This window comes from Zophobas morio, unplaced genomic scaffold, assembly GCF_036711695.1.
Source record: "Zophobas morio isolate AGI-343-1 ecotype UQ-CSIRO unplaced genomic scaffold, CSIRO_AGI_Zmor_V1 ptg000012l, whole genome shotgun sequence".
NCBI classification, from domain to species: Eukaryota; Metazoa; Arthropoda; class Insecta; order Coleoptera; family Tenebrionidae; genus Zophobas; species Zophobas morio.
Window position 1 is genome coordinate 10,136,911 of NW_026972117.1, and position 15,682 is coordinate 10,152,592.

General features: G+C 32.8%; 1 protein-coding gene across 5 annotated transcripts in view; it reads left to right on the forward strand.

Moving 5' to 3' along the window:
• Window positions 1-15,682, forward strand: part of LOC135127769 (heterogeneous nuclear ribonucleoprotein L) — a 390,771-nt gene that overhangs the window by 141,871 nt on the left and 233,218 nt on the right. The window lies entirely within an intron of this gene.

Consider the following 15,682-nt stretch of genomic DNA (forward strand, 5'->3'; position numbering starts at 1 on the left):
CTTTATTTTATAAAAAACAAACAAAAAACCACAAAAAAATAATATAAATGAATCATTTGTTTCGCGGCAGCAACTATTATCGCAAATATATGATTTGTTTCACCTCAACAAATAAGATATCAAACATGTTTTTCTTTGCATTTGGAAAAATAAGAAACCGCAAAAGATAATAAATGCGTTGTTGGTATTTTTTTTTCGGTGCAAAGCTGTTGCAATGTTTTTTCGGAATTACTCAGACCCATCAATATTCTTTAAAAAATTATAGTGATTGATTTTTTTTTCATTTTAATACATAATTAAGCATGCATATTGCGTGAACGTTCATTATTCACCAACTGTGGTTAGCTCTTTTCCGTTTGATTTAATTAAGGTTTGGTATTTTTACACTGGTAGTTAGTCAAGTTTTCAGTAAGTTGCACTCTTGAAATCTAATTTTTACACATGAATTGATATTTATAGGTATGGACCCTTGTTTATTTTATTTATAAAAATATATAAAATGTAAAGGAGGCGTGGCGTTTATCATCTAAGGAAGATACGGAACATCATTCTAAGTTGTACCTACCTATTGATGACTGAATAAAAAATATTTTTGGATTTTTTTTTATACAAAAGAAAAACAACAAACATCTAGTTAGTATTCCAAAAGTTTATTACAGTACTTATTATATTATTTATACAACTATAAAACTATATATAAATATATTAGATATGATACATTCACAAGATGTTTTCGAAAACGAAGTAAACACACAATAATAATATTAATAGCAGTATTGTTTAAGGTGTTATAGTTAATGTTCCAAACATGACATAATAACTTGCGATGAGTATCTTCAACATTTGTGATAATCACGGTATAGGTACTCTTCATCATCATTCATCACATGACGTCGGTTAAATTTATCCACGAATTTTTGTCAACCGGAAGACCCAACCACTTGACAAACATTTTTCGTCCTTTGCGACGTATCACTTTTTCAATTAAATATACGTCTGGATATTTAGTTTTTTGAAGTTCATAATTATAAAAAGATCCTTTTATAGGTTGTCCCTCAGTATCTTCTAGTAAGTATGTAACAGGATTAGTCTGGTTAATTTTTACAACTTTAAATATTTCCGTAGACCAACTGGGTGTGTAACCTTTTTCAAACAATAATTTTTCTTTACTAATTCTTACAAACTCACCTGGTTGAAATTTTTTGTTTTTGTCTGCAATTTTTAGTCTTCGAAATACTGTTATATCTGCTTTGTTAGATCTATTAATTTTAATCGGTTTCTTTCCGATCGTCCGATGAACAGAGGAGTTGTAATCAGATGTGACACGTTGTAAATGATTTAACCATCTATACGAAGCGTTCAAAGTTAACAATGGAAAAAGTTTTGATTTAATAGTTCGAATGACTCTTTCTGCAATAGCTGCCTTTTTCACGCTGTATGTACTATAATGATTAATTCTGTATTTTTGCATTAATTTGTTGAAACGATTATTATAAAATTCCTTTCCTTGGTCGCTTTGTAAATTTCTCGGATGTCGTCCACTTTTTTTTAATATGAACTCCATAGCTTGTACAACTTCTTCTGCTCCTTTTGTTTTTAGCGGTTTAGTCCATAAAAATTTCGAGAAACAATCAATAACAACTAAAATGTATTTGTATCCATTATTTTCATGAGAGTAGGAACGCAAATCTGCCAAATCGATCTGCCACAAATCATCTAAGTCTTTGATTATTGTATGTCTTCTCGGAAAAGTTTTTCGTGCTGATTTAAAAATTTCATTGACGACTTCCATCTTCGTATCCGTAATTAAAACATTTTGACGTTGAGGTGGCCGCCCTCGTTTTTTTTTAATTGTATCAGCGGTTTTCTTCATGTTATTTTAATGTAGAAGTTTCTTCGTTAGATTTCAATCTTTTGCGGTCAGGATGCAACTGTTCCAGTTTTGCAATTCGCTCTCTTAATAAATCAACATCCTTACCGTTTGAACTTAAAAACTCTTTCCATTTGTCATCGGTATTCTTGATTCGTTTATTTATTTCACTGTTCAGGTGCATATTCATTTTTGCGGTTAGATCAGCTAAATTCCCCATTAAAGTTGTTTTCAAGTTATTTATTTCGTTATCCAGATTCGCTATCAACAGCTGCACTTTTTTGTTGAGAATCTCTACATCAAAATTAAAATTACTCACAGTACTTAGTGTATTTGCAAGTTTATCAATTTGCTTCTGCTTTAAAGCCATTTGGTTTTCTACATTAGATTTTACAGAATTAAACTTATTATCCCACAATCTATCTGCATCCGCAATGTTCTTGTTTAACACTTTCAATGCATCAATGAGGTTATCAGATTTTTTATTAAAATTTTCAACAATCACATCCGCGTAGTATTTGGTGCATACATCGTTTTTTTCAGACGGTAATGATACATTGCAAATTCTATGATTCTCCAAATCTAAACTCCCATCTTTGGTAAAATTAAGTTGTTGCTGTTTCAACAACATTGATTTAAATGCAGAGGTTGAAGGAGACGAGGAAAGATTACTTCCACGAGCACGTCCGAACACATCTATAGGCATTTTGAAAGTGAAATCATTTGCAATAAATACGGCAGTAAATAAGATCTTAATAGATAACACCAGCTTCACGTAGTTCCTCTTCTATTGAACGAATTTCATTTATATGTGTGGTATTCCCAGCTTTTACGGAAGCATGTAATAAATTTAATCTCTCTACTAATTCATCAAAAACGTTATAATAAACGTATTCTGTCACAAAATTGTCATTATACAAACCTCGACCAGATTTTTTTGCTGGAAAAGAGAGAGTCGGAGTTAAAGTATTAGGCACACTATAAGTTCGTTGTTGACGCATTAGTGTGGTTCTGGTAGGTTTAATCGATGACGTTGGTGAGGACGTATTTCTACTCGAAGATAAAGTTGGTGAAAAACTGGGAGATGATTCGTTATTAGTATTAATTGTTTTAGATCTTTTCTTTTCTACAAAGTATTCAGTAATCTGTGGACTTGATTTTGACTTTTTTTTCTCTGCTTTTTTTGAAAACAGTGGTTGTATATACTGAAGATATTTTTCACCTCTTGACCCTTTAATCTGTTGTATAGGATCGTAATCTCTCTTATGGGCATTTGAAATTTCCAACATTTGCTTATAGAGTTTACGATCTTTATCATTAATAACAGTAGTCTCATTGTCAGGGTTTTTACTAAAAAGTAGTGTATAAAGCCCATCGGTGGCTGGAAATAGTTGATTATTTAATTGAAAATCTCCATTTTCTGTTATTTGTAATATCAAATTGCCTAAGTGAAACTTATTCGTTTGCAGATCAAATCTAGGCCCGTAAACTTCATCGTTTTCTTCATTTAATACTTTTATAATAAATGGTTTTGCTACATTTGGAAACTGATTGAGAAAATCTTCAAAGACTTCGGGTTGTTTAATATCTGAGAGATTTAATTTTGGTGTGGTTTCATATTCAAATTCCATCTCATCGTCTTCTGGTTTGTATTCAAACACTTCGTCGTCTCTTTCCTCTAAATTATTGTCATGAGTTTCCTCGTCGTCGTTCTGTCGACTCTCCTGCTCTTTATCATCATTCATCATCATCATGACATCATCATCATCATCATCATCATCAGCATCATCTTTTTTTCTTCTGTTAGTGCTTGCTTCTATCGACTGCTTTGTAGGTCTGGGTGGTAAAAACGAAAATTCCACTTCTCGTCGATTTTCGTCGCGACCATAAGTTTTTACTCTTTTACTCGTAGGTGCAGTTGGTTGCTGTTGTGGTTCGTTATTTCTTCGCAGAATTCTTCGTTGTTGTGGTTCCTTTTGGCTATATTTATCGTCTAGTTTTGTAGAGAGTTCGTTAAGAGGATTAAGAACTGGTGTAAATAATTTATTTAATGCAGCATCTTGCTCTTTTATGCCTAGCGTTAAAGCCTTGTACTTTTTTCTAATAGCATCCGATACTTTAATAATCCTACGTTTAGTGCGAACACTTTGATCATTGGTAATAGGTCTATCCATATTGAACGTTCGATATAAACTGCGGCAGTTCATTTTTCATGCTTTATTATATCTTAAATGCTTTACAGAAGTACAGAAATATCTGTTGTACTTAATAAAGTACATACATATCCACCTGTTTTTTTTTTTTTTTTTAAACTGAACTGATGCTGTTTTGGAAAACAGACCTATTTCTCCAAACAGTAGGTACCTGTTATCATATCACACCTGTTTATTGGATAATGTACTGATCAAATCCTTTACGATATCGACCTTTGTTTAGCTCAGATTCTTTATCGATAACAAGAAATCCATATTTATCCCTCCAACAAATTGTGCATATTTTTTTAAACTGACCAAAATTCATATCGGTACCTACGTGATCTTCATAAATGTGTTTCAAATTTCTTTCGTCTTGTTTTAATAACACCAATAAATTTGTATTATCTCTTATCAAATGTTTCGGGATTCTCGTGTAAGTCTGACATAAATAAAAACAATCGATGTTTTTGTGACGTCCCATAGAAAAATATCTTCTAATATTATCCTGCTTATCACAACTTACATCGTCAAATATCATAACTGAATTCGATTTTGCTTCTTTGGGGTTAATGATTTGTTCATTATCTTCATATTGGTAATATCCAATTCCTTTCACTCTTTGTAATACTTGTTGTAGTAACTTATATTTTGGTTGATAGAGTGACTTGCAGTAAATATATATATTTGTAAATTTTAGTCCGTTCGGATCAAACAATAATGATAGTAATATATTTGTTTTACCACTTCCAGATGGACCACAAATAATAGATCTAACAGATTCAGGAAACAAAATACCATGTTTTCGCCGATGTCTATGATAGTTTACGCTCTTGTGTTCGTCGTTGTCTTCATCATGATTTGTAATCGCTAAAGACGTACCTTGCCTTACGATGCGCATTGCAATTAATGAACAATATTAGTGAAATATATAACATATATATGAAATACTTTGGAGCAATTTTAATTTAGTCTTATGTTGTCTTTGTAAGGAAGAGGTTCCCCAGCAACGCAACTAAGAATTTACAATTCGAACTCGATATATTTACATTAGTACTGTAGACAATTTATTATATTATCCTTCGTGTCAGTCTATAGTAACAAAGCTAATCGTATATATTACAAGAGATAACCGAATCAAGTGTTTTTTATACAAAAACTCACAATTTATAATACGAATGAAAAGAAAACTCGGTATGACTGCTACTAGGGCTTCAGCATTAAAAAGAAAAAAATCAAAACTCACTTTTCATCAAGCTGTTTTGAGACCGTCAATACAAAAAAACACTGGTGACGGTATTAATACTATACAAAGTGCATTCAAAACTGCTCAGTTAGCTATCAGAAAAGCCGGAGGTCGAAGGCAAATTAAGATACCTCGTGTTCTACCAATTAAACAGGGTGGATTTTTACCACTTCTACCACTGATATTTGGAGGATTATCGGCTCTTGGAGCACTGTCTGGAGGCGCAGCTGGAATAGCCAAAGCGGTGAATGATGCAAAACAAGCAAAAAAAAAATTGGACGAAGAACAACGTCACAATAAAACAATGGAAGATATAGCAATTGGAAAACAAGGAAGCGGATTATTTTTACGAAAACGTAAAGACGGTTACGGTTTATTCCTACAAAACACATCAAAAAACTATTGGTAAAGCTACCCAAAAGGCCCTTATCGGATAAGGATTTGAGAAAATATGCGAAACTATCAAAAATTTCTAATTTTAGAGGTATATTTATGAGAAATTCATTGCCATCAGCCGGACCTAGAAACTATGAAAAAGCTATAGTTAATTTAGATTCATCGTTTGGTCCAGGCACTCATTGGGTAGCTTATAAAAAATTTGGAAAAAATGTTTTTTATTTTGACAGTTATGGTAATTTGAAACCACCTCCGGAGCTAATACAATATTTTAAAAATTGTAAGATATACTTTAATCAAAAACAATATCAAAAATTAAAATATAATTGTGGACATTTGTGTTTACAATTTTTAGCGAGTAGAATAAAATTACTATAAAGGAATCTGTCGCTTATTTTTCTGCCTCAGTGTTCACTATGCATACGACGTTTTCACTTGTCGGTAATACAAGTAGACTAAGCGCTACTTATAATCCTGTGATTGAACTTGATCCAGACTACGAATACTCATTAGCTCTTATAGGATTTCTGACCACAAATAATATTCCAAATATCGAGGAAGGAACAAACAAGTTCTATTATTTTAAAAAAGGCGATAGTAAGGAAAACGTGATCACTTTTCCAAAGGGGGCATACGAAATAGATGCAATAGAACAGTATATTCAGAATTTTCTCTGTCCAGAATGTACTAGCGACAAAGAACGATCAAAAATTTTTTCTCTTAAACCTAACCTTAACACTTTAAAGTGCGAACTCAAGAGTATACATCGAGTCAATTTTACCCACAGTGATAGTATAGGAAAAAGACTCGGATATTCAGAAAGAGAGCTACCTGCAAACACTCTGCATGAAAGCGATGTACCTGTAAATATTATAAAAGTGAGCACGATTCGAGTCGAATGTAATATAGTCACTGGATCCTATTATCAAAGTAAAAGATCACATACCATCTACGAAACCGCTATAACTGTCAATCCAGGAGAGCAAATTTTTATTGAACCAACAAATCAAATATATTTGCCGCTCATTAATAAATCTTTCATTAGTAATATAACTCTCGACATAGTAGACCAAGACAACAACTTTATTGATTTTAACGGTCAAGAAATTGTAGTTAGACTAGCGCTAAAATTTGAAAAAAAGTAATCATGGGATTGATATACAAAGTTCTTAAAAGAAGAGGATTTTCGCGTTACACTTCAGTATCGCAACAGTCACCACGGCAAATACCGGCAGGAGAAGAAGAACCGTTATTCTCATCACAGCAGTCATTATCGTCTCGAAGTATAAACATTCTCAAATCTTTGGGGTACCATGTCAGAAAAACTTCAAATATTCGAACAACCACGAGTGGATCACAGCATAATTAGAGAAGAAGAACATACATACAACCCGGAAGCACGTTATTTGGATGTAAATGACGAAATAGATATAATTATTAATCAAGAAGATCTTATGATACCGTTATCGGAATGCTATCTTGATATTGATGGAGAATTTGACCATGACGATCTTTTGCCTAATAACATACCACCTTTAAATGGAAATATTTATTTGACAAATAACGCTGGAGCGTTTTTATTTGAAAGCATTACTTATGAACTTAACAATAAAGAAGTTGATGTAGTACGAGATGTTGGATTATTATCAACCGTTAAAACATTCTTGTGTTATGGTGAAGATGAATCAAATGAGTTGGGTGGAGCTGGTTGGGCTGTGGATGACCACGGAATTAAAACATTTAACGTTGTAGATAAAACGTTTTCACTGAGAATACCTTTATCATCTTTGTTAAATTTACCTTACGATTATCATCGCGTAGTTACTGGCAAACATAAATTAAGATTGGTACGCAGTAAATCTGATGATAATTGCTACGTATCCACAGGCACTAGGAGAGCAAGAATTAATATAAAAAATATTGCACTGATAGCAAAACATGTCTATCCAAACGATGAAATGAAAATACAGATGTTGAATAAAATCAATAAAAGTAAGGCTATATTGATACCATTCAGAAAATGGGAAATTCATGAACTGCCCATTCTTCCTAGATCTAAAAATGAAGTGTGGAAAGTGAAAACCCTGCAAAGTGTACATACACCTCTTTATTGTATTGTATTTTTTCAAACTAATAGGAAGAATAATCCCCTGGCGGATGCAACTAAATTTGACAACATCAACATCAGAAGCATACGTCTACACTTAAATTCAAATGTATATCCATACGAATCTTGGAAATTAGATTTTACAAAAAATCGTTACAGAGAAGCGTATCAAGCATACTGTAACTTTTATAAACAGTTTAATGATCAGGATAGAGCAAAACCGATATTAAAATATGATGATTTTAAAAGACGCTCGATATTCGTTTTAGATTGTTCGAAACATCCCGAACCCATTCGTTATGCAACTGTAGACGTATCACTTGACTTCGAATCGGACAACGATTTTCCCGAAAATACTAAAGCCTATGTAATTATCATTCACGATGCCATCATAGAGTACATACCAATGCTGAAAACTACAAGAGAACTTATTTGAAACCGTCCATGTGTGCTACAGAACATAAATAAACATAAAAATATCTATTTCTGTGTCTGTTTACAAAAAAATGATTGTTTAAAATACGATATCAGTATGTGATTAAATATGTCAACACACCAAATTTCGTGGAAGCAAATGAAGTTATTTGAAGATTCTTACTATAAAGAAGTCTTTGTGTGTGATTTCAATGTCTCTACATCGATTTTGAATTACAAACTCTTGGTGACTTTCGACAATGGCAGTATTTGTGAAAGTGAATCTAAAACAATATTAAACCCAAATAATTATGACAATGAAAACTTGAAAAAAAAAATGTGTGTATCGACACGATGCCTCGGACATTCTATTATAATTGTTGAATTTTTCGGTTTTTTTTCGATAATTGTGATTTATGAATAACTTAGCTTTATACTAAGACATATATTCCTTGTATGATCAAAATATATATATATATATATATATATATGTAAATAAATAAATAATTAAATAAATAAATAAATAAATAAATAAATGAATACATAAATAAATGAACAAATAAATAAATAAAACTTTTTTAACATTTTTTTTTTACCTAATTTTTTTAATTCGTTTCGACTACAAGCCAGGTTGGCCGAGTGGTCTAAGGCGCCAGACTTAAGTTCTGGTTCGGAAACGGAACGCAGGTTCAAATCCTGCACCTGGCAGTGTTTCATCTATTTTTTCAAAATTTATATTGTAATACCTAAACCGAATTACCAAAATTCAAAATTCCTAAAGCGCCATCTGCTTTCAAAGCACGCATTCACAACTAGAATTCTAAAACCAAAATTCAAAATCCCTAAAGCGCCATCTGCTGTCAAAGCACGCATTTACAACTAGAATTCTAAAAACCCACTCCGAAGCGACATCTACCCTCAAATAACCCAACCGAGATTCGAACGGTGGTGGTGCGCAACCAGCAGCGCGGCTGGCGTTCAGCGCGTCACGAGACCACTGACGTCAGCCCTGCTTATATACTACTTTTTCGGTTCCTTAATTTTTTTATTTTTCGGTTTTCCACATTTTTAAATGTTATATTTTTCGATTTTTTAATGTTTCGATTTCCCGGTTTATTGAGATTTCGACGTTTCGATTGTTCGATTGTCCCATTTCCCGATTTTTCGATTTTTCAGATTTTAATTTCTTATTATGGGTAAATCGATTTCTGGAATTTTTGACTTCTCTACTTTTAGATTTCTCGATCTTTTCATGTTTCGATTTCGATTTTCAATATTTAAAATTTTACATTTTTCGATTTCTCGGTTTTTCATTTCAGTTCTGCAATATTTCCGTTTTTCATGTTTTCGAATTTTTCAAATGTTTTGATTTCTTGATCTATCGATTTTCCAAACTTCCCCGTTTTAGATTCTCTGTTTTTCAATTGTCGTTTTTTCAAATTTTCGATTTTTCAATTTTTCAGATTTGACAGTTAAACTGTCAATTTTTGGATTTTTCAATTAATCGATGTTTTGATTTTCCCATTTCTTGACTTTCGAGGGTTTCGATATTCCTGTTCTTCAATTCTTTAATTTTTCAATTTTTCTTTTTTTAGTTTTTTTCAGGTTTCGATTTTTCGACTTCACTTTTTGGATTTTTCGATTGCTCAATTTTTTGACTTTTTAGGTTCTCAATTTTTGGATATATCAATATTTCAATATTTGGATTCTTCGACTTTTCGATTTTTGACTCCTGGATTTTTCGATGTCTTGATTATTTTAGTTTTTCGATTTTTCAATTTTTCAGTTTTTTAATTTTAGATTTTTTAATTTTTAAAATTTTAGATTTTTCGATTTCTCGATTTTTCAGTTCGGTTCTTCGATATTTGAATTGTTTAAGTTTTCGAATTTTTCAAATGTTTCGATTCCTTAATCTTTTGATTTTTTGACTTCCTGGTTTTAGATTTTCTGTTTTTCAATTGTCATTTTCTCAAATTTTCGATTTTTTAATTTTTCCATTTTGACTTTGATAAACTCTCAGTTTTTCGATTTTTCAATCAAATGATGTTTTGATTTTCCCATTTCTTGACCTTCGAATGTTTCGATTTTCCTGTTCTTCAGTTCTTAAATTTTTTGATTTTTCGATTTTTCGATTTTTTAAGGTTTCTATTTTTCGACTTCACTTTTTTTATTTTTTGATTTTTCAGTTTTTAGGTATTTCAGTTTTAGGATTTTTCAATATTTCAATTCTTCGGCTTTTCTGTTTTTGACTTCTGAATTTTTCGATGTCTCTACCTTTTTACTTTTTCGATTTTTCAATTTTTGGATTTTTAAATTTTAGATTTTTCAATATTTCTTAGTTTTTCGATTTTTCGACTTCTTCTTTTAGATGTTGTTTTTCAATTTTTCGATTAACTAATTTTTCATTCCCGATTTATCTAGATTTGATTGTTTAGGTTTTCGATTTATCAGTTCATCAATTTTTTATTTTGGCCTATTTGGGTTTCTCAGCTTTTCCAGTTTTCCATTTTTTCGTTTTTTGATTTTTTCGCGTTTCCAATTTTTCAACTTTAAACTTTTGGTTGTCGATTTCTCTATTTTTCGATTTTTCGACTTCATCACTTTTCGATTTCTCGTTCTTTTGATCTTTCAATCTCTCAATATTTCAATTTTTGGAATTTTTAAGTTTTTTGACTTCTCGATTTATCGAGATTTGGATTTTTCGATATTTTGATTGTCAATTTCTCGATTTAGAAATTGTTCAATTTTTAACTTTTCGATTTCTCGATTTTGGCCTATTTCGGTTCCTCAATTGTTCGACTTTTCGACTCCACGATTTCTTGATCTTTTCCAGTTTTTCGATGTTTCGATTTTTCAGTTATCCGATTTTTTAAATTTGGAAATTTAGATTTCTCGATTTTTCGTTATTCGGTTTTTAGATTTTTGAATTTTACATTTTTCGATTTTCAGTTCTTCGATATTTCGATTTTTCAAAGTTTCGGTTTTACGATTTTTTGTTTCGATTTTTCGATTATTTTAATTTTTTATTTTTTTTTTCTCACTGTTAATATCATACAGTGTATCGAAAACAACCACAAAAATTTTCACTAAAAATATTAAAATCACACAAAATAGACCTCAGTGTTTCCAAAACATTTTCCCGAAAAAAATTCATTGCGTTATTACGATTTCAACAAAGTTGTAGTTTTTTTATTGGCATCGACTATTTAAATTTGACGCTTGTCTTTGGCGGTTGAGGACTCCAATGTCAATAAGGGTGGCTTTGCAAAAATCTATATTAATCTATGGTCACACCATCAAATGTAGCGTGCAATCAAGGCCGACTCTGAATCAAAATATTTTCGATATTTCTGGTGCTTATCTCGCCGGTAGTTTTGCTGGTCATGAATGCAAATACTTTATCGGAATATTTTTATTGGAGCGGTTTCCATAACTCTAAAGGGAATAATGCAAATTCTAAAGTCTGTTTCCCTTTGTGCCGGAGTCAGCGCGCTCAAGATATTCAGAGTGAATTAGGCTGCTCACAATAAACCGTCGTTAAATTTCTCGCTTCATTATTTTTCTCTTTTGACGGCAAAATTTTTCGTCAAAACATCAAACACGAAAGGAATTTCCCTAATCCTTAATTCAATAAAAGCTGTCATTTTTTGTCTTTTAATGCAATTACACTCCAGGGATATTAATTCGAAGGACAACACAATAACGCAATAAGCTAATAACTTTCGTTATCGGAACACGGAGCCCCTAATTCGATTTTTCTCCACCTGAACAAGTCGAGCTTTTTTCCCCAGGTAAAAACTTCATCGAGTGCTTTTAGTGGAGGAGCCTTAAACACTCCTAAATATTAATTTGCGTTTTTCTGCGCGGATCTTCCATTAAAACTTTCGAGTATGACACGAGGAAGTTTTGATTTAGAGCATCCGTGGTGATTAAGGTGCAGCTCGGGAGAAATTTTTAGTTGATTAACTCGAGTCCTAGTTCCTGTCGATTTAATTAATGGATCTTGAATATTCCCATACTCACATCTCGGTCCAAATTAATTAACAGATTGTCCCATCGAGTTAGCGGCTGAACGACCCGCCCATCGAGAGGGATTGCGATTACTCGCCCACTTTCTGCGAATGGTAATGTTTCATGCGATTATCGAATCGAGTCGGAGGAAATTTAATTAGTGGGATTGTGGATAATTAATAATTAATGAAAATGAATCGCACCACTTTGGACGAGCTTTCGCCTAAAAAGCTCAGGCGAAGTTGTGTATCTCGACTCTAGGATTACTAAGTTTTGCGTTTTTTTTTTTCAAACCACAGTGAAAGCTCTCTTGAAAACTGTGTGAGTGGTGACAACCCCACCAACAATTTGATGACGTCACCTCAAAAGTTTGCATAGTAAATGTTATTTAAATTTTGCTCAATTGGTTAGACGCTTTGCTTTATTGTGCATGTTTTTAATAAAGTTTTTGCGAAGCTTTCGAAAAAGCTCCGGGCGAACTTTTTCGCTGCAACACGTGCATCGATTTCGGTTGAAGCCTGGAAGTAAATATAACTGTATTAGTTCCCGAAGTTGCTCGTTGGATGATGTGCAACCCGAGTTTTCCCATACTTCTTGACCGACTTTTCTCCCGTAATTTATGACGGTGTTTTCAAATAGTTTGTTTTTGATGTCATTGTGGTTTGATAGTAATGAGGTGTCTAGCATACACGCCAAAATAGTTTTAAGCGCTAAATTAATAAATCCATGCAGTTGTTGTCTGATGGTTCCGAGCTCCATATTCATAAATACTGAACGCGAACTATGAGAAATTGCTGGCAGCTGCCAGGTATTGTTTTATTAGACTGAACTAATGGAACTGTAGCAAAACGTTTAATTTGCAGTAAAGCTTATATTTCATGTGCAGAGGAGAAGTGTTAATTTTAATTAGTTGCACGGATCATTAACTTGAGTTAGACAAGCTAATTAGTTGCGACTTTTCTATTACTTTTAATTAGATTAATTGAACGGAGCGTCCCATGGGTCGAAATTGAAGTGCGTAAGTCGTCCCACGTCCACGGTAACTTCTCTAATAATTCAGACGAAAAAACGTGAGTTTTGAATTCTATATTTAGTGATTGACGATCAGTTGGGGGCAATTTTTCGTTAGAAAATTTCACGTTTAAAGTTGTTAATAATTTTCGTTTCGCTGAAAGGCGAAGTTTCGAGTCGATTTAAGTCGGAGTATTGTGATGACCGCATGAAAATAAACGGAGGTACGTGAAGTTCGCATTACGTCAACAGGAAACGTGGAAAATTTCAATGTACTTGTCAACATTTGCACGCCTATTGACATCAAGCCAAAAGTTTATTTTATTTTGAAAATAAACTGTTTCGAATTGTAAGCTTCGGTTCTGTTGTGTCATAAAATCGCGTTTTTGGAGGAATATTTGCCGCTCTGTTGCTCTTGGTCTTAGCTCGGCTCATTAAAACGAGTCGCTCGGCACGCGGCAAACACAAACCTTACAATGTAAATTTAAAATAAAATGGATAAAGTTAGGTATTAGCGAGCAAAAACTTTCGATCGATTTTCACACCAAACGGGATAATTAGACACGACACCGAATGTAAAATTAATTGAACTTTTCTTTGCATCTGAAAGCTGAAAGCTCGCAGCTTGTTATTATCATTTTAATAAGATTTTTTCTTAAGTAATTTGTTGCCGTAATAAACTGGAAATGAGATGCTCTAAACAAAAGAATCGCCAAAAAAATGTAATGAAATAATCGTAAAAAGCCCAAATAAAACGAGAAATTAAGAACGTAAAAACGGCGACAAAAAGCAAGAAAGAAAAAGTCATAAAAGAAAACGGGAAAAGGGATCGAAAAAAACACAGTAAAAACGGAAAAAGCACGAAAAAAGTGACAAAAAACAAAAAATTAATATATATAAACAGTCTATATTTTTGGAATCAGCAGGTCGAGATCTATGTCCCTGGATTTTTTGAGAATTTTCAAACACCTTTTTCAAAAATGAACTTTTCCACTACTGCCCTTTATTCTCTTAGAGGGCTAGTAGCTGCTTAGTAAGACTGATTCTGGCTAATGAGATCCCTCTAAGAAAATAGAGGGCGGGTGGGCGGCGCTAGTGCTAGCCAAGATAAGCCTGATATTTCATAAATAACATAAATAAAATAAAAAAATAAAAGGTAGTTCCTGCTAAGATAAAACTGATTTTGGCAAATGACCTACTCTCTAAGAAAATAAAGGGCGGGTGGGCGGGGCTAGTACCTGGTAAGATAAGAGTGATTTTAGCAAATGAGATACTTTCTAAGAAAATGAAGGGTAGATGATATATCATTGGCAAAATAAGTCTTATCTTGGCAAGTATTCGCCCCGCCCACCCACCCACCCTTTATTTTCTTAGAGAGTAGGTCATTTGCCAAAATCAGTCTTATTTTGACAAGTGCAAGCCCCACCCGCCCGCCATTTATTCTCTTAGAGGGCTAGTACCTGCTTAGATAAAACTGATTCTGGCTAATGACATCGGTCTAAGAAAATAGGGGGCGGCTGGGCGGGGCTAGTGCTAGCCAAAATAAGGCTGATATTTCATAAATAACAAATAAAATATAATAATAAAAGATAGTTACTGCTAAGACAAAACTGATTTTGGCAGATGACATACCCTCTAAAAAAAGAGAGGGTGGGTGGGCGGGGCTAGTACCTGCTGCGATAAGAGTGATTTTGGCAAATGATATACCCTCTGAGAAATGAAGGGTAGAGGGTATATCGTTGGCAAAATCAGTCTTATCTTGTCAAGTATTGGCCCCGCCCACCCACCCTTTATTTTATTCGGGGGTATGCCATTTCGCAATATCACTTATCTTAGCACTGACTGACTTTGATAAATGACTGAACAATATTAAGTGTAGTTACTGGAATGAAGAGGGTGTGGATAGGCGGGGCTATTGTTTGTTTATATAAGATTCTACAGGAAAAAGTTAAACTTAGTCCCGACCACCCACCCGTTCTCTCATTTTGTTCTCTTGATATAAGAAGTAAATCTAATAGCAAATAGTAAAACAAAAAATTACGACAAGCACTTTTTTGTGTTTTTAACAGCCTACGTTCTTTAGTTTCCATTTTTTACTTTTCGATTGTTCAATGTTTCGATTTTTTAATTATCCAATTTTTCAATTTTCCAATTTTTTTAATTGTCCAGTTTCGATTTCTCGATTTTGTTGATTTTTCAGTTTTTCGATTTCCATATTTTAGATTTTCGAATTTTTATTTTTTAGATTTTTCGATTTTTCAATTCTTCAATAGTTTTTGATTTTTCAAATTTTGACGTTTCTGAATTTTCAGTTTTCTGATTTCTCAATTAATCTATTTTTTGATTTACCCATTTCTCGCCTTCCCAAAGTTTCGATTTTTCTAGGGGCGGAGCCTAATTGCAAAATGCATATTTACCATTTGACACGTGTTTAA